Source organism: Danio aesculapii, chromosome 9 (genome assembly GCF_903798145.1).
Source record: "Danio aesculapii chromosome 9, fDanAes4.1, whole genome shotgun sequence".
In the NCBI taxonomy this organism is placed as follows: domain Eukaryota; kingdom Metazoa; phylum Chordata; class Actinopteri; order Cypriniformes; family Danionidae; genus Danio; species Danio aesculapii.
Window position 1 is genome coordinate 22,708,341 of NC_079443.1, and position 20,054 is coordinate 22,728,394.

At 35.2% G+C, this 20,054-nt stretch overlaps 1 long non-coding RNA gene across 1 annotated transcript in view; it reads right to left on the reverse strand.

Moving 5' to 3' along the window:
- Positions 1-5,482: 5,482 nt before the first annotated feature.
- Positions 5,483-20,054, reverse strand: part of LOC130235316 (uncharacterized) — a 56,434-nt gene continuing 41,862 nt past the window's right edge. The window contains exons 2-3 of the long non-coding RNA XR_008838380.1: positions 8,471-8,603; positions 5,483-5,555 (exon numbers count right to left, since the gene is read on the reverse strand). This is a non-coding gene — a long non-coding RNA (uncharacterized LOC130235316). The remainder of the gene's footprint in view (positions 5,556-8,470; positions 8,604-20,054) is intronic.

Sequence of the window (20,054 nt, forward strand, 5' to 3'; positions counted from 1 at the left end):
GGAATCTGAGAGCGAAAAAAATCTCAATCAATCAATCAATCAATCAATCCATCCATATATCTATGTATCAATTCATCTATACATCCATCCATCCATCCATCCATTCTTCCATTCATCTATCTATCTATCTATCTATCTATCTATCTATCTATCTATCTATCTATCTATCTATCTATCTATCTATCTATCTATCTATCTATCTATCTATCTATCTATTTATCTATCTATCTATCTATCCATTTAAGTGCTAGCAATGTATATTACTAATCAAAAATTGAGTTTTCATGTATCTACAGTATGAAATCTACAAAATATCTACATGAAAAATATATTTTGGTGTTCCCACAAATGTACCTGTGCAAAATAAGGTTTTTGTCATCCAAAATACAAACATGATATCTACGATCTCTTCCACAATTCCCATTAACTTCCTTTCATCACAATAGTGATGCTTCAAGCTGGTTTGTTAGGATAGAACAATATTTAGCTGAGATAAAACAGTTAGAAATTTGGAATCTGAGAGCGAAAAAAATCTCAGTCATTCATTCCATCCATCCATCCATCCATCCATCCATCCATCCATCCATCCATCCATCCATCCATCCATCCATCCATTCATCCATCCTTTTAAGTGCTTAGCAATGCATATTACTAATCAAAAATTTATATTTGTTGTATCTACAGCATGAAATCTACAAAATATCTACATGAAAAATATATTTTGGTGTTCCCACAAATGTACCCGTGCAAAATAAGGCTGCTTTTGTCATCCAGGATACAAATATGGCATCTACGATCTCTTCCACAATTCCTATTAACTTCCTTTCATCACAATAGTGATGCTTCAAGTTGTTTGAAATGGTTTTTAAGGGTCAGAATCACTGACCGAAACAGTGATGTTAGTACTTTTCCAGTATTAAGTTTTATCCAAACACAATGTGGATAAACATGTCAGCCATGTGAACAGTTGGATGAATTTCACCATTGTGCTACAATAACAATTTGTAAACTGTATTTGACTAAAAATAAAAAGAAAGAAAATCTCATTGCTGAAGAAAGTGAAAACAACTAAAATATAACACTAATATCCACTTATGCCAAGTCTAATAAACACTGCATTATTCCAAAGCAAACCAGATAAATCCTAACCTTCCATTACTCATGTCTTTCTAAATGAGTACAACCACACACATACAAAAACGCGCACAGAGATATCCTCACTCCCTGATCTCCTCAATAAACTCACCTTTGCACAGAACAACAGTAAATTATTATATCAGCACTACACACACACACACACGCAACTCTCTAATGTGGCTCGGCTGAAGCATAGCTTTGCCTATTTACCGGGAACAAACACAGCCCATCAGCGTGTCCCCATGTTCAGAAGACTCTTTGAGTTATATCTGCTTCTCCGTTTCACCCACTGCCCACACACACATACACATATCCAGTAATCACATCTATCCTCTCTGATCTGCCTGTTTGTGTACAGAAGTTGCACTGGGTGCAGTAAACCTAAATCTGAACGCTGTAGATCTTAGGTCCGGGTGTCTGCAGGAGCGGACTTTTATTCCCCTATTTACTGCTGTGTGTCAGCCGTGTCCGCCTCCAGCGTGATTATCACTGCAGGTTGAAGCGGTGTCCTGGGGTTCATACAGAAGAATAGTGGTGGAGGAAACTGTAGTTCTCATTATCCACAAAGCCATCCAACTCCCACAAGGCCTTTTCGTCTCCATACGCTCACATTCATTTAAAACCAGCCTGGAGAAATACCTACTTACCAGCAGTGTTGGTCCTGCACTAATAGTGTAACCTGTAAACGAGGGTGGAATTTAATTAGTCTAGGGATTATATAACACGTAATGTTTATGAAATTGCACAAGTGATGTTATTAATGCTGTTATTTCTTTGATGAGGATTCAGTCCTTTATAGAGTCCTTTAATGTGAACTTTGGTGGGAATTATCCAGTGCAGTTCACCTCTGAACCAATAGGGGGCGAGATGAGAGAGATGAAAGCATGGCAGGATCATGGAACAAACAGGGAGAATTAAAGTCTATTGCTGGAACACTCACATCAAATTAAACGACTGCATCCGCATTTATGCTGAATCAAGGCATAATCATTTCAGCCGGCTGAATTTCAGTCAACTCATTGTGGACCGGAGGAATATGAGGGAATTATTAAATAACAATATAATATCTAAACCTGATGAATAACGATGACAAATGATATTCAGTCGTCTGTAATTATCTTCACAATAGCTCATTCTGCAGTGCGTCGATTCCTCCTTCGGGATACCGTATTAACGGAGGCCCCTGTATATCAGTAAACACAATTTCCTCTTCTTTGATTTGGGATTTCATTTTTGTAATAACTTGATATAGCCCATCTGTCACGTATATGACATAAACTATAGGATATTATTTGTAAGAGCTGTCAAATAACCAGAAATAAGAGGGAACGTGGATCTCTAGGTATTTGTTGGCATCTCTTAATCTTAGCTTTAATTTCAGTCTGTCAAATTAACACGCTGATTGAATTAATTAAGAAGAATAACACTATTTTGTTTTGTTTTTTATCATGTTAATGCACAAAGCCCAGATCTAAATTCCATTTACAGTAGACAAGACTCAATGCGGGATAGAGCCTAAAGAATGCAGTTAACATGGTTCTTAAACCTTTTCCAAAGTCACATTTAAGAACTTTTCAAGCACTTTCCAGGTGCATTTTCAAACTTCCAGCCCTTTACAATCGTAGTAAATTATAGGATTACATACATAAATGTACTACTTCATCACACATCAGATGCTATTTGTTATAGGATTCTATTGTATACTATAGACTAGGGAAAGACTATAATAAAAAAAATGATGCCATCTTTGCCCCAATCCCATTATCAACATTGAAATATTGCCATTTACTATGCGTCATCTGTCATCTTAAATTTAGCCTATATTTATTTCACTGATCTCCAAATGTTGAATATATATATACAGTTGAAGTCAGAATTTTTAGCCCCCCTTTGATTTTTTTTTTCTTTTTTAAATATTTCCCAAATACTGTTTAACAGAGCAAGGAAATTTTCACAGCATATCTGATAATATTTTTCCTTCTGGAGAAAGTTTTATTTGTTTTATTTTGGCTAGAATAAAAGCAGTCTTCATTTTTTAAAAACATTTTAAGGTCAAAATTATTAGCCTCTTTAAGCTATATATTTTTTTCGCTAGTCTACAGAACAAACCATCGGTATACAACAACTTCCCTGATTACCCTAACCTAACCTAATAAACCTAGTTAAGCCTTTAAATGTCACATTAAGCTGTATAGAAGTGTCTTGAAAAATATCTAGTAAAATATTATTGACTGCCATCATGGCAAAGATAAAATAAATCAGTTATTAGAAATGAGTTATTAAAACTATTGTTTAGAAATCTCTCCCTTAAACAGAAATTGGGGGAAAAAATAAACAGGGGGCTAATAATTCTGACTTCAATGGTGTATTAAATTGGAAAAAGAAAATTCTGTAGGAAACTAGTTAGATAAATTATGAAAACCACGCAATTGAATTTTTAAGCAGTTTAGAGCTTTATTCAAAATCTAAGCACTATTCATATCTGAAAATACTAAAATTAAAGTATTTTTAAGGATTTCCAGCACCCATACAAACCCTAGATAAATGAAATGTAATAAATGTCCCTACAATTCAGAGCACTAGGTTATAAATGTCCCTGTATGGGATTTTGCCTTATATTAATGTCATATAAGCAATATCATGTACTCAGCTGATTTAAACCCAATCCCAATTCTACCCCTTAGCCCTTCCCCTTACCCCTCATTTTGCGTGTTCCTGTGAAGGGGTAGGGGTGTCTCAATTCTCTTTAGCTTGAAGGCGTAGGGCTAAGGGGAAGGGGTAGATACCCCTTCAAATGAAGATTTTTCAGAACCACACTCGAAACCAAGGGGTACAAAAATTTCCCAGAATACACCAGCCACAACGGCAGGATAGTTGCACCCAGAAGTAAGGAGATCCACAAATTAGGATTTTTTTTGTCATTAATATGAACTTTTATAGCAAACAAGCACATGTTTTAATACATTCATAAAAGCAATGCTTTAAAAAATGCTAAAATAAAAACAGCTAAATTTTGCTATCTATAATCCATTATAATGACTCCTGTCTAGTAGTCCCACAACATTCTGACACTCAATGACACTCGAATACCCTGTCAGAAAAGTCTAGTGGCTGAGAAGGAGCTTTTTACAGTGTCTGCTATAATGTTGTTTTTGGTGTGTTTACATAGATGAATATGGCCACTGTGTAAATGCATAGTATAGTTATGATCTTATTGCCACATTAGATCGTTATGTTATCATAATATATGCCTTCAGTGAGTTCCTGAAGATAAATACTAAAAAATAACAATACTGAAATAACTACAGCAGTCGCCATCGTCTGATCTCATATGAAGCAAGAGATCGCAATGACATGTGATGACGTGTGCAAGTGCTGTCCCAATTCTAGGGGTAAATTTTGAAGCCCTTCCCCTTCACACTCGGATTTAAGGGTCAAGGGGAAGAGGAAGGGGTAGGAGTACAAAAATAGAATTGGGATTGGGCCTTAGACTTGAACAGCATGAGTGCAAATTAGAGGTTTTAATCAAGTTCTATAATTGATAACCTTGTGTCATATTTTAGACTGCATGACCTGTTGGGTCTCTCCAATCAACACACATCAGTGATTTTTTTCTGAATAAATCTGAATTCACAAGTTCACACCTACAGATATTTATCTCAATATGCAAAATGCACATTAAGCGGGCTGTCCGGGCTAGTGTTATTCCTCTTGTTAGGTGGGAGAGAGATAGGGGTCAGAGATCAGTGTCTAACCTGGCCTCAAAAACGATACCCCTGCTTAAAAAATTGGGGAGTTGGAGTTGTGGAGGGATTGCTGAAATCGAGATATAATGGAAGTAGGGCATGCTTGGTTATTTATAAGGTTTGGTCATATGCTAATTGGAGAATAAATTGATTGTCAATGATGAATTAGACTTGTCAAAAGATCTGTGCATGCTCCTCCCGAAATGTGTTTATTAAACTTTTTAATTGTGTTAACCAATTTTGACATATTAATCTATAATCATAATATAATAATAATAATAATAATAATAATAATAATAATAATAATAATAATAATAATAATAATAATAATAATAATAATAATAATTGAGAGCCATTTCTTCATGAGCATTTATCTTGCTTTTGAAGGGCCAATGTCCTGCAATGTTTACAGTATAAAAATGTTGATTCGTGTTGGGACAACATGAAGAAATTAAGTTAACTTATTAGTTTTTGCAAATTGAAGTGGATTGAACATGAAACAATTAAGTTGTCCCCCAAAAAACTAAAAAAAATATGTTTTCAGCTCATTTTAAATAAGTAGTTTGAACAAACAAACGTCAACTAGCTCCAACACACTTACTTAGTTTGTAGTCAGTCTTAAGCAGACGGTTTGCTGTTTCGGGTGTGCTTGATTTGGGTTAGAGCTCGACTCTGCAGGACAGACAGAACGGGGACAGGTTTGGATACACTTGATTTACTTTATTCCTAAATGAATCAGACAGATGAACAAATCAAATTGCAATGCTTTACCCAGCAATAGAAATTGAATCAATTCATTGAAGACAAACACCTTCATTCCACAAGTTGAAAGGCAGATACACTCTTCTCATGCACGGACTAGTTATTTTAGCGTTACAAATAAAATCAAGCACCAAATAAAATGAAAAGGAAGAACAGTCTTTTGTTTAAATTTTGCACACAGAAACACATTTACTACTTCACAGCATGTAATGTGATTTACATGTTAAAATCAGAATTATTAGCCCCCCTTTAACTATTTTTTTCTTTTTTTTTTTTATATTTTCCAAATGATGTTTAACAGAGCAAGGCAATTTTCACAGTATGTCTGATAATATTTTTTCTTCTGGAGAAAGTCTTTTTTGTTTTATTTTGGCCAGAATAAAAGTAGTTTTTAACTTAAAAAAAAAACATTTTAAGGTCAAAATTATTAGCCTCTTTAAGCTATATATTTTTTTCGCTAGTCTACAGAACAAACCATCATTATACAATAACTTGCCTAATTACCCTAACCTGCCTACACTGAAAAAAAATATATATTCAAAGATGATTTACACATAGGATTTACACATTCTTTTAAAGTTAAGTGGTTGTAAACAAATTTTTAGCTGAATTTAAACAAAGTTACATTACTAAATTTAATTTGTGTGTTTAAATTCAACACAAATCAATAGCTTGCAACAATTCTGCAAACATCATTTGTTTTTCAGTGTAGTTAACCTAATTAACCTAGTTAAGCCTTTAAATGTCACTTTAAGCTGTATAGAAGTGTCTTGAAAAATATCTAGTCAAATATTATTTACTGTCATCATGGCAAAGATAAAATAAATCAGTTATTATAAATGAAATTGGTAAAAAAATAAACAGGGGGGGGGGGGTTATAATTCTGACTTTAACTGTATGTGAATACATATTTTTGGCCTTTACAAATTAAATGAGTGACTTAGATTAGACAGACATTTACTGCCACCTCCGAGCAGTTTTAATTTAGTAATTTGTAGTATAAACCTCTATCATGATTTAGAACTCATGTGTCAAGAGTCTAATTCATGTGATATTTTACAAAACAAAAATTGTTAAACTGGTTAACTACAAAATATTAATTCGTTTAATGCTTAAAATTTCTTAAAATCTATACGCTTTCTCAAGATAACTTTTGTAACGTCTTTTTGATACTTTTTCACCACAAAAATTGCATTCTATTTTCTTTTGGGGAAATCATTCATTCATTCATTCATTCATTCATTCATTCATTCATTCATTTTCTTTTGGCTTAGTCCTTTATTTATCAGGGGTCGCCACAGCGGAATGAACCACCAACTATTCCAGCATATTTTTTACACAGCGGATGCCCTTCTAGTCACAACTCAGTACTGGAAAACACCCATACTCTCTCTCATTCTCACATGCAATCATACAGAATGGCCAATTTAGTTCATCCAATTCACATATATGTGTTTTAGGACTGTGGGGGAAACTGGAGCACCCGAAGGAAACCCACACAAACATGGAAAGGACATGCAAACTGTGAGGCGACAGTGCTAATAATAGCTGGTAATTTCTGCGTCAAACTGAATGTCTGATTAAATCAAACGATTATTTTATATTATGATTAATATCGAAGACCTGTAATTAATTAGACTGTACATTTTAATCACTCGACAGCCCTACATTAATTGCATAGTTTAAAATCATATGGCTATTAAAAGTAAATGGCCAGTCAAGATGCATTACTGTTTCCACCAAGTATGAACCTGCATCTAAACATGCATTAACATGCATCTAAACATTAGCATACATCTAAATTTAAGTTTGGATTTCATTTATACTCTTTCCTTCTACTTCATCATACTCTACATTGCTAGTGCGTGAGAACTCAGTGAGAACTCAACAAACCCATGTTACTCTGCTTATAAGCGAGGAGAAAAGTAACTATGATTTTATTTGTAATCTATATGTTTTGTCACTGTAATGGTAATACTTCTTGCTTAGGTGCACTTTTAGCATGCTTAATAATGTTCGGTCAGACCACGTATAGCGGGGGAACTCAGTATCGAAAGTGCTGTTGACTTGAAATTCACCAAAAGTTGGTAACAACCAAAGAAATCAACATAAGCCATACCTGCCAACCCTCCCGTTTTTGCCGGGAATCTCCCTTATTTTACAGGTCTATCCTGATATCATCCCATAAAGGTATTTTCCTGTATTTGTCCTGTATTTTCAATCTTTCTATGAAAGGGTGGCAATTAACATTAAAGAGCCGATCCTCCCTATACCCAACCCATGGCGCAGAGCCACCAAGGGATGACCCTTGCTCTTAAATCTGAGTCTGTTCTTTGTTTTCGTTTTATTTAGGCATGAAAACACTTTGAAATAAATGTAAAAATGGCATGAGTCCCTTCCTTTTCATAAAAGGTGCCATCGCCCCTCCTATGCAACCCTCAAAACAGTCATATAGTGGTGCATGACTGTCAGCTGATGTGTTTCATAGTAATAAATAGACAGTGTTTCCCAAACGCATTCTGCACATGGAATTTGAAGTAGAGCGAAAGTCTGAGTTTTGGGTGCGTGTTTGAACAGACATATACACATAATTAATAATAATAACATCTAAAGATGTCGATCTTGGTTATGGTGGGCATATCCCTTTTTTTTGCATCCCAATGTTAACAGGTACGACAGAGGCTCATTCTGAAAATGTAGCCCTATATACATTTCTGGAGATCACGAATTATGTAGCCAGATGAACAGAACCAGATGTAGGGCAACATTTTGTTTTTAAAATGAAAGCTACGAGTTGGTATGACGCTGTTCCTTTTCGTACTTACCAGCTGACCGTTTACCTCCATTTGGACGGCTTTTACACTGTTACCAGTTCGCCCGGTGGCTCGTCGTATACGCAGGATTTGAGATGAAGAGTGGAGTTGACTGTTATGGGTTTGAGTCCAGCACAGAATGGTTCTAGAAAGCAGGTAAGACAAAAAAAGACAAAAAGTAAACAACAAAGTAAATAACAGGGTGAAAATCTGAAAACATGGTAAAAATCAGGCTGCTGCGAGGGCTTTTTTTCTGGATTGATTTTGAAAACACTGTCGGTTGGATTTAGGGAAGTGGGTGGGTGCTGGTCAATCAGTGTTTTTATAGAAACACTTGGTTGGGTTTAGGGAAGGGGGTGGAAGGGAATAACGGTCAGTCGGTCAGTCAGTCAGTCAGTCAGTCGACAGCAGCCTCTGGCGGATTTGAGAAAAACAAAAACTGCAAAAAAAAAGTAGCTCCTGGGACATATTAGGTGCTCTCCAGAAATGTATATAGTGTTACGTAATCAGAATGAGCCTGGGTTGAAGGAAATCTACACACGCATAGAATGTTATGTGTAATAAAATGAAATGACACAGGGAAAAAGCATTGAACACATGAAGAAAGGGAGGTGTAGAAAGGCAGTAAAAGACCAGACAGCAGCCGAAATCTCTCAGTAGTTATTCAGCAAATCTCTGCCCTTCATCATTGTAAACACTAGCTTCTCCAACATCTCAATACCAGGATGATGAAGATGAAACCAGGGTGAACATTTCAGCAAAACAATGATCCAAAACACAGACACTCTCAAATGGTTTCAGAGAAAGAAAATCAAGCTGTAGAATGGCTCAGCCAATCACCTGACTTGAATCCAATAGAGAATACAAAATTAAGATCAGATTTTATAGAAGAGACCTGTATGAAACCAATACTTGGTTCAATTCAACGTCAACAGCTCTTTTAGAAATAATATTCCCAGAAAAAAAAACATGACATGTTCAATACCTATTTCCCCCACTGTAAGAGTTTACACAAGTAAACAGTCAAAAGTTGACATACTTTAAGTATTTTATACCCTATTTATACCTGTATTTAGTGTTGTCAACTCATGATCAGGCTCATGAAAACATGTCTTTATACCAGATGTAAAGGCCACGAAACCCATATTCACACACAAACTGTAATTGAAACACCTAGAGTAAATGCATCCACTAATGGGTTTCTCTCTCTACCTCAAAGATTGGTCACTGATAAGCCTGGGGGTCGGAGGTCAGGGTTTCTAACACTGATAAGGCCGTCTCTGGAATCCCACCGAGCTGATTGGGATCTAAGCAAGCATGGAGGCCAGGGAATGTGAAGGAACACTGATCAAATACGGGGGTCTCCTCCTCCTCACTCTGCTCAGCCTTTAGTTAGGTCTCCTATAGCAAGGCTTATCTGCAGCTCAGCATGAATGAGATGTTTGGCCCTCCAACAATTTCTTTCCTATTGGGTTTCGCTCTAATTACATGTTTGCAACTAGCAGTCCCATCTGTGTCGAGGTCTTTCGCTTGTTTACTGTAAACATCAAGGTCCAGCAGAACCAGCAGGAAGGACAAATAGGTGATTGTCCTCAGCGAAGAACGTCTTCATATCTTATCAGAAGTAGACTACAAAGAACGCAATCTGGAGTCATAAAACAGCCATCCGATTGTTTGATTGGTAAACGTTAGGGTTCCTGTGCATGAGGAAGTGGAACTTATTGGACTCTAAAGACTTTATTGGCTAGAGTTAAGCTGTTCGGACAGAAAAAGCCTTGACAGCAGCAAAGTCTTATTTCACAACATACATCAGTGCAGGAGCCACAGAGTGCTTTGATATCAGCACTTTTGTAATATATTCTTTGAGTTATGAGTATAAATGAGGGGAGTTGATGATTGTGCGTTACTGTTTGAGATTAATATTTGCAGCGCTACCCCAGGCGCAGCAAGCTTGCAAATCTGTACTCTCCCTCATAAGAAGGCTTGCTATCATAAACACTTGATTAATCAGAAGTAAACGTGTAAAACAATGCTGTATAAACGGAGATAGCAATCATGCGATTGCGTAATGAATGGCGTGTCTTGTGACTGTTAGAGTGATGCAGTGAAGACATTTCTGCTGTGTGTTCATTGCGTTTAATCAAAGCGAGTCGCCATTTGGGTAATTAATTTGAGTAATGAACACAAAAATTCACACATCTGCATTTTTCACTTGTTGGGTCATTTTTCTCTGCTCTTATGAGATGCAGTAAAATCAAAAGTAATTGAAACACGTGAAGTTTTTCCCCGTTCTCTGCTAAAGGCTCTATATCACGGCTTGTATGATGATAGACCCCAAAATAGTTTGTCAGTTCCAAGAATCACATCAAAATTTAAGTTTATTGAATAATTTTTCTTTTGGTGTTGCTAAATGTTGACTTAACACTTACGTTTCTTATTTTAACGGCGCCATATTTAATCCATAGAAGAACATTAAGTCAACAGAAAGTACTAACTTTTGCCAAAGTTGCAAAATATGCAAAAAATAAAGTATTTTGAATGTTTTTTGTAAACAAGTCACAGGCCACTTTATTAGGTACACCTATTCGACTGCTCATTAACGCAGATTTCTAATTAAAAAATCTTTGCATTTCCACCTCAATGCATTTAGGCATGTAGACATGGTCAAGATGATCTGCTGCAGTTCAAACCGAGCATCAGAATGGGGAAGAAAGGTGATTTAAGTGACTTTAAGCTTGGCATGGTTGTTTGTGCCAGACGGGCTGGTTTGAGTATTTCAGAAACTGCTAATCTACTGGGATTTTCATGCAGAACCATCTCTAGGGTTTACAGAGAATGGTCTGAAAAAAAAAAAATATATCCAGTGAGCAGCAGACCTGTGGGTGCAAATGCCTTGCTGGTGCCAGAGGTCAGAGGAGTCTGGTCAGAAAGGTAACAGTAACTTAAATAACCACTCAATACAACCGAGGTATTCAGAAGAGCATCTCTGAATACACAACACATCCAACTTTGAGGCAGATGGGCTACAGCAGCAGAAGACCATACCGGATGCCACTTCAGTCAGCTTAAAACAGGAAACTGGGGCTACAGTTCACACAGGCTCACCAAAATTCCATAATAGAAGATGGGAAAAACATTGCCTGGTCTGATGAGTCTCGATTTCTGCTGCGACATTCGAATGGTAGGGTCAGAATTTGGCATCAACACCATGAAAGCATGGATCCATTCTGCCCTGTGACAACAGTTCAGGCATGTGGTGGTGGTGTAATGGTGTGGGGGATATTTTCTTGGCACACTTTGGGGCCATTAGTACCAATCGTGTCATTGCCACAGCCTATGTGAGTATTGTTGCTGACCATGTCCATCTCTTTATGACCACAGTGTACCCATCTTCTGATGGCTACTTCCAGCAGGATAACGCACCATGTCATAAAGCGTGAATCATCTCTGACTGGTTTCTTGAACATGACACTGAGTTCACTATACTTAAATGGCCTTAACAGTCACTAGATACCAATCCAGTATAGCACCTTTGGGATGTGGTGGAACGGGAGATTCACATCATGGATGTACAGCCGACAAATCTGCAGCAACTGCGTGATGCTATCAATTCTACATGGACCAAAACCTCTGAGGAATACTGGAAACCTTGTTGAATCTATGCCACGAAGGATTAAAGCAGTTCTGAAGGCAAAAGGGGGATCCAACCTGGTACTAGTAACATGTACCTAATAAACTGCCACAAACTGTGAACAACTACTCTTTTATTTTACTTACATTTTATTTTGGGTTATTTTATTTAAATGTTATTTACTTTAGAGATTAAGCTAATTTAAAGCAGCTTTTCAAGCATTCGGTGGAACTGGGATCCTAACTAAACCCATTGAGGGCGCCAATAACAATAAGACAACAGAAGATGGTGCATGATAAAGGGGCACTTAAAAGTAATGAATCACTAAACAACACAGTTTAAACTGAGCAGGGTGCAATGGTTCTTGAACAATACACAGAATGGATAAAGAAAGGAAAAGGAAAAGCTTACTTAGACTTTAAAAAGAAAAGTCCAAATGTTCATCATGGAGTTTAACATTTTGGACTTTAAGTAGCGTTTGAGGGTTGTGAGACTAAGTCTGAAAAACAGGAGATGATGATAAGTGACATTCTAAGTTGAATGTGTGTGTCTATATGTGTTCAGAACACAACTGTGTATAACGACATGGGTACGACACAGGTATTACATAGAGATGGTGAATTATGAATTATGCTGATGTCCCTATTTTTAAAAAGGCTTATAAATCATACAGATTTTCCTGTAAAGGGTATAGTTAGGTGTAGGATAGGGTAAGAGCAATAGAAAATTATTTTTGTACAGTTCAAAAACAATGGAAACCTATGAAATGTCCCCACAATTCACAAAAACAAACCAGTGTTTGTGTGTATGTGTGTGTGGCCCTCAGATTCAATTTAGCATTGGAGTGTCAGTGAGACGGTTCACTGAGCATCTGATATGAGTGACTGATTAACTCAAGCTAATTGATTGAGAAGCGTCACACCGGCGAACTAAGATCGAGACAAGGGGGTCAACATCTGCTGCTTTCCCACAAACCCCCTGCTTTACCTTATCCCATTATCCCTCAAATCACTCTGCCCCAATACCCACAAACACACACACACACAAACACACGCACACATGCAAAAATATCAATGGAAATCCAGCAGTCACTGGAGGTTGTGTGGAAAAACTGAAGGAAGGATGAAAACTGAATGATGGCATTAATTTTTAATTAGACATGATTAATTGTTGTTTCTTCTTCTGGTTTTGATCCATTCAAACAGACTGTGATTAATGTGACCCAGTGAGGAAATCACGGCCTCGCTCAAATGAAGAGCTATTGATTATTGGCTTCAGCTAAACTAACAAAAATTTAACAAAATGACCTTCATTCGTGTGCTGGATTACTCGGTGGAGATTATTAGTCACGCAGGCTGATACTGAGGAGTTCAGAGGTTCTGTTTGAAATAACACAATAAGTGATGGTGGACACAGAGTGGACACTTTAAAGAGCAAACAAGCAAACATCCATTTCCAAATCGCAAAACTGACAATGCAGACAAATGATGTTATGACTTATGAAGTAATTTTAGTGAATTTAAGAAGTCATTTCTCATCATGTTCACACAATATATTCATACATATATATATATATATATATATATATATATATATATATATATATATATATATATATATATATATATATATATATATATGTATATTGGCACCTAAAAATTGTCTAGATTTTTTTCAAATCGCAAAGGCTTTGACATGTGCTTTATGTTTCAGAGTAAAGGACTGCACTGTGTTCTCCTATGATCCCATAATCTGCTAGTGTTGAGAGTGGTTTGGTTTGCAGCAAATGCTTCTCTACGCATTCACAATCTCTGCATCTGCTTTGAGTTTGGTGTCCTTACTGTTTTCCTACACCTGTAAAGATAACTGCTTAACTGTACATGTTTGAAAAAGTGCTACACGCACGCACGCACACACACACACACATACACACACACATGTATATGTGTTTATATATTTAAAAAAGAGAAGAATTTTGTCAACACCTTTCTAAACATAATAGTTTTAATAACTCATTTCTAATAGCTGATTTATTTTATCTTTGCAATGATGACAGTAAATAATATTTGACTAGATATTTTTCACGACATTTCTATACAGCTTAAAGTGACATTTAAAGGCTTAACTAGGTTAATTGGGTTAACTAGGCAGGTTAGGGTAATTAGGTAAGTTATTGTATAATGATGGTTTGTTCTGTAGACTATCAAAAAATATATAGCTTAAAGAGGCTAATAATTTTGATCTTAAAATGGGTTTAAAAAAATTTAAAACAGCTTTTATTCTAGCCGAAATAAAACAAATAAGACTTTCTCCAGACGAAAAAATATTATCAGACATACTGTGAAAATTTCATTAGTCTGTTAAACATAATTTGGGAAATATTTAAAAAAAGAAAAAGAAAAAAAAATCAAGGGGGCTAATAATTCTGACTTCAACTGTATTCTCTACATGGTCGCGCGATTACAAATTTCTGCTTTACGAATCGCACATGGTGGAGTTCTACACAGCCACTCTCTGATGTATGGGAATGAGAATGCGCGTGCTACATCTGACAGGACCGAAGATGCTTTTGCGCTCCCGTATATTATGCACAGCCTACAGCAGCCAAAACAAAGGTAAATGATGTGTGGGAGCATAATGCGCTTGCGTCACAGCAGCTAAAATATATACAGATGCGAAGGGACCTCTGTTTAGTTTATTTGCCCCATCTAGCGTCTCATCCAACCTGACCTCTCCCTGAAGCTCCGCAAGTCTCCCGCAAATTTATACCGGCCCCGTGATCCCCCAAAATGAGTTCAAATACTCGGAAGTCATGGCGACGAGAGTAAATGAGCAAGACAACAGATCGCGAGAGGCACAGTGATGGTCTAAGCATTACATTTCTTCGTTTAAATGAATAGATCAGTATTCGCGAGTGCAAATCTCTCTATCACTGAGTGATCTGCTGTCAATAGTTGGAGACCAGCAAAATATTTGAATGGTCCTGCATGTATTTAGGCCTTTTTTTACATATATAACAACTGAAAGTTCTGTTTTGACAATATTGCAAATTCACTAAAAGCTGGCTGGAAATATTAGATAAATAAAACTTTTTTTTTAACATCAATTTTTAATAATATAACCTATTTATAATACACTCATTGCTATAAACAGCAGTTTATAGACTTTTTTCCTTTTAGTAAAGTAGTATTAGATTTATAGGTGTGCATTTTAACTTCTAATGCATCAAACATACACTCCAAACTTGTTCTTGATTGAGACATTTCCTCTTTCATCATTTGTTTCCAAATTGCATTGTAATTTTTCCATAACAATTTTTATATCTGTGTGTCTGCTGTGGTGACCCCTGATAAATAAGGGACTAAGCCAGAGTAAAATGAATGGATGAATTATTTTCTGCAAAGCTGCTTCTGGCTATAACACGTTCACACCTAAATGGTTATAAGAGACGTGTTTAAGGTATTATATGCAGCATCCATAATTAATTTTCTTAGGTAAGGCAAGATCATCTTGCCAAGGTTCAGGGAAAATGCTCAATGCATTATAAAGCTTGAAGCATTAGAATCGGTGCTCAGTATCAGCCGATCACCATGACAAAGAATCGGTACTCAATATCAGCTGCAAAAATCCTGATCGGAGCATCTCTAGCTTTGACCCAACTTGGCTGTCAGAGCAGCAATACTCCCTCTAGCTGTACAAGACTGATCTTCGTAAGTCAGTAAATGCACCCTTAGAAAAAAGAAGTATACTTAAGTAAAGGTCAAGTTTAAAAGTATACTTTATATAGTAAGTAACTAAGCCCAAGATATACTGCAGTGACAAAAGCTGCACACTTTGTAGATAAAAAAAGATATGAAAATAAATGTTTTTTACTGCTGTCATTAAAAGAAACAAATTAACAACATGACTCCTTGTGTCGGTGTCAGCCACACTGCACAACACCGCACCATGCCAAACTGTAAACCTAGGGGAAACACTGCTACAGTTTGACAAATATTGCTGCTGTTGGGCAACATAATGTACTTTTGTTTAGTTGTTTAGATTGCAACTATGCAGTTTATTTATAATGATTTGAGTGCCATTTTTTAAATATACAGTATATAATTTCTGAGAGACAGTGAGTCGACGGCCATTAGCCTGTCATTGAGCAGACCAAAGACGGTTGACGTTGTCCATCCACAAGATGGTGACAGAGACCGCATAATAAGCCCTTAGAGAATAAAACAGCGTAATTTCTAACTACAGCTGATCAAATCATTATTAAACAAGGAAGTGACATTCTAAGTCGATCTCTCTTTTTTGTATGTTGTAGTGCTGTATTTATACCATATGATTGTGGTGTATTGAGTGTGAGATGGGTCTCACATATCAGGAATGTATGTATTCTGTGTTGGCCACTCTTTGTATAACCCTACTTATTTTTTAGTTGGCCATCTGTCTGTTTCTAACGCGTCTCCTGTTTTCATTACAGCAGACTAGTCTAGTAAAAAGAAAGAAAGAAGAAATGCCTGCATGTGTTTAGCGTTTTTCCTTATTACAAACACAACAATAATCTGGTAGTGATTGCACTGCTTTGGCTTTTTAATAATTAATATTAATTAATAATTTCATAGTTAATAATTGTAATCCTCCGATAGCAACTCGATTGGAAATTTCCGTAGACTGATGGCATTTCATACCGTTCAACCTTACAATCTTAAAGTGTCAGCAAAATCACCTGTTTTGTCATCACTTTAGATATCACGCTAGAGAATCATTCAAATACTCTAGTGACGTTGGTGAATGAGCAAGTTTCTGCTGTTCTGACGTCAGCTGCAGATGTGAATGAATGGTGAAAGAAAATATTCCTCATACAAAAGGCTTTTGAGACGCTGTTTGATTTTTTTTAATATACAAGATTATGCCTTTAAACTGTTGTATATACGCAATATCACACTAGTAGCAGTGCAATATGGAAGTATATCAGCTGATATACAGCCATATCACACTGCTACTCGTATATATATATATATACAAGTTTATTGTATACAGCAGATACAATATATATATATATATATATATATATATATATATATATATATATATATATATATATATATATATATATATATATATATATATATATATATGTTGTATTGTATCTACAGTATACAATAAACTACTGGGTCAAAGATGAAAAGTCCTGTGCAGGTGTCAAATATACAATTGGTTTTAAATATTGGACGATATTGGGAAAATTGAACATTGCTATATTTTGTCAATCTGCAATAAATATTGCAATATGAATACATTTTACCAGATGACTTAAATATCTCTATTTGGAAAGACTTTATAATTTTAGATTGATTATGATGATTCTGTAAGGGAGTGCATTTACATAAAATCAAACAAACAATCTACAAGTATACATAAAACACCAAAAAATAAATAAATAAATAAATAAAATAAAATAATAATAAAATATATATATATATTTCCATTATTAATAAGTAATTCCAGCATTATGGATGTGACATTTGCAGTGAAAACTCAAAACATAAATTCACATGGAAAGTATACGTTAAACATTACATTGAAGCAACTGTTTATATTTTCCAAAACAACTAACCACAGAGTTATTGGATCAGAAACATATAAATCTGTAAACATTTTAATAGTCTAAATGAGGAAAATAAACATGCATTATGGATGTGACAAAAAAGTTAATGCAGTTTACAGTCTGCACTGTGAATTAAACTGCACAACTCAAAAAAAAAAAAAAAAAAAACAATGCTAATCAAAAGGATAGGACTCGGCTCACTATAGAACAAAAATGGTTGATTTTATTTCACATTTTTGCATTTATGAGGGAAAAGCTTTGTTAGATGTGACATTTTTCCATTATGGATTTGACAGATGTGAAATTGGCACTTGTGTGACTTTGGTAAATTAAATATTATAGATTGAAAACACTGACAGAAACATTTTTGAGCATTTTAAAGTACTGTAAAATACTTGCTTACACAAAATGTAGAAATGGTTTCTCTAATTTGGTGAAAACTTTTTAGGTTGACATTTGCATGGAATTGCTCATGAATATTTATATATATATATATATATATATATATATATATATATATATATATATATATATATATATATATATATATATATATATATATATATATATATATATATATATATATATATATATATAATTTAATTGAAAAATACAGTGTTTTATCATTTTCCGATTCAAACTGTATTCAGGTACAGTAATTGTATGATAAGAAAATTAATTATATAACATTTATCGTTATTAGTTACAAATGGTAAAATATCTTAAGCCTAAATGCTTTTAAAATCATAATACAGTCACAGGCCTCGAAATCACATCCAAATGATCAATCATAATACAAACTCAACATTGCATATCATGCGATGTGACTATCGCGAGAAAGAAAGATAAATTTGATCATAAAAGTAAATATTTTCTACAATCTTTAGTTCTGGATACATTTTTCATGTATAAATAGATAAATTATTTCCTTATATAATCCATTTTTGCAATGTTTGTCCCTACAAGAACACAGGATGGGTAATAAGCGAAGTGTGATGGATCAGAAAGACATGAGCAAGCAATACACACTTACTGCGCAACCCTACTGAACTATCCACTGGCTCCACCATTGCCACTTTACACTGAATATAAAAAGCCTACACACTCAAACTCACCTCACACCACCATTACCCACAACCAAGAAGCGCTCGCCTGTCACCGTTCAAACAGGCCTAGGAGGTTTTGAGCATCAGGCAAGAATATAACCACATACACACACGCACACACACACACGCACACACATGCACACAGAGTTTCACAATCACACACACAGATCCCAATATAATTCCATTTAAATCCTCACTGCTTTTGTGCTCTTTTGCAAAGAAACATAATAGTGACATTATTGGCTAAAGGATCTTTGATGTGTGGACGGAGGGCTCAGTGAATGGATTCAGGAACAATCAGTGTGGTGAACAGGGAACCTGGGGAGCTTTTCAATACACGCTTTGAAGTCCCTCTATTAGTTTAGAGGGGGATGATAGTGGTTTCCATAGCAATGCTGGGAATGGGAATCACATATTTAAGTTTGTCAAAATAAACAAACACAAATCTTACAGGAATAATTCCTTTATTTGTGCTATATATAATATATTTACTGTATTACAGCTCATAATGAGGGGTTAAAAATCTTTCAGACTCGCTTGCTGTCTATGAAATCCTTTGGGCTCATTTTTATGTAAAGGATGTTCTTTTAGAGGGAAGTTTAAATCGATGTGTACAAGCCACTCTGATACGCTTTTAAAATGTTTAGGAAAAGGAAGAAAGAGTTATTTTGTGCCATAAAAATCAATATATCATGGAAAGAAACGGACTAATACAAACTATACAATAACATAAGCAGATGCTGCCTCAAATATATACTGATTTATGTTTGATTTACAGTCGAAGTCAGAATTTTTCGCCCCCCTTTGAATTTGTTTTTCTTTTTTAAATATTTCCCAAATTATGTTTAACAGAGCAAGGAAATTTTCACAGTATGTCTGATAATATTTTTTCTTCAGGAGAAAATCTTATTTGTTTTATTTTGGCTAGAATAAAAGCAGTTTTAAAATTTTTAAACACCATTTTAGGGTCAAAATTATTAGCCCCTTTAAGCTAAGTTTTTTTCCGATAGTTTACAGAACAAACCATCATTATACAATAACTTGCCTAATTACCCTAACCTGCCTAGTTAACCCAATTAACTCAGTTAAGCTTTTAAATGTCACTTTAAGCTTTATAGAAGTGCCTTTAAAAAATATCTAGTAAATATTATTTACTGTCATTTATACATAGTTATTAAAACTATTATGTTTAGAAATGCGTTGAATAAAAAATCTTCTCTCCATTAAACAGAAATTGGGGGAAAAAAATAAACAGGGGGG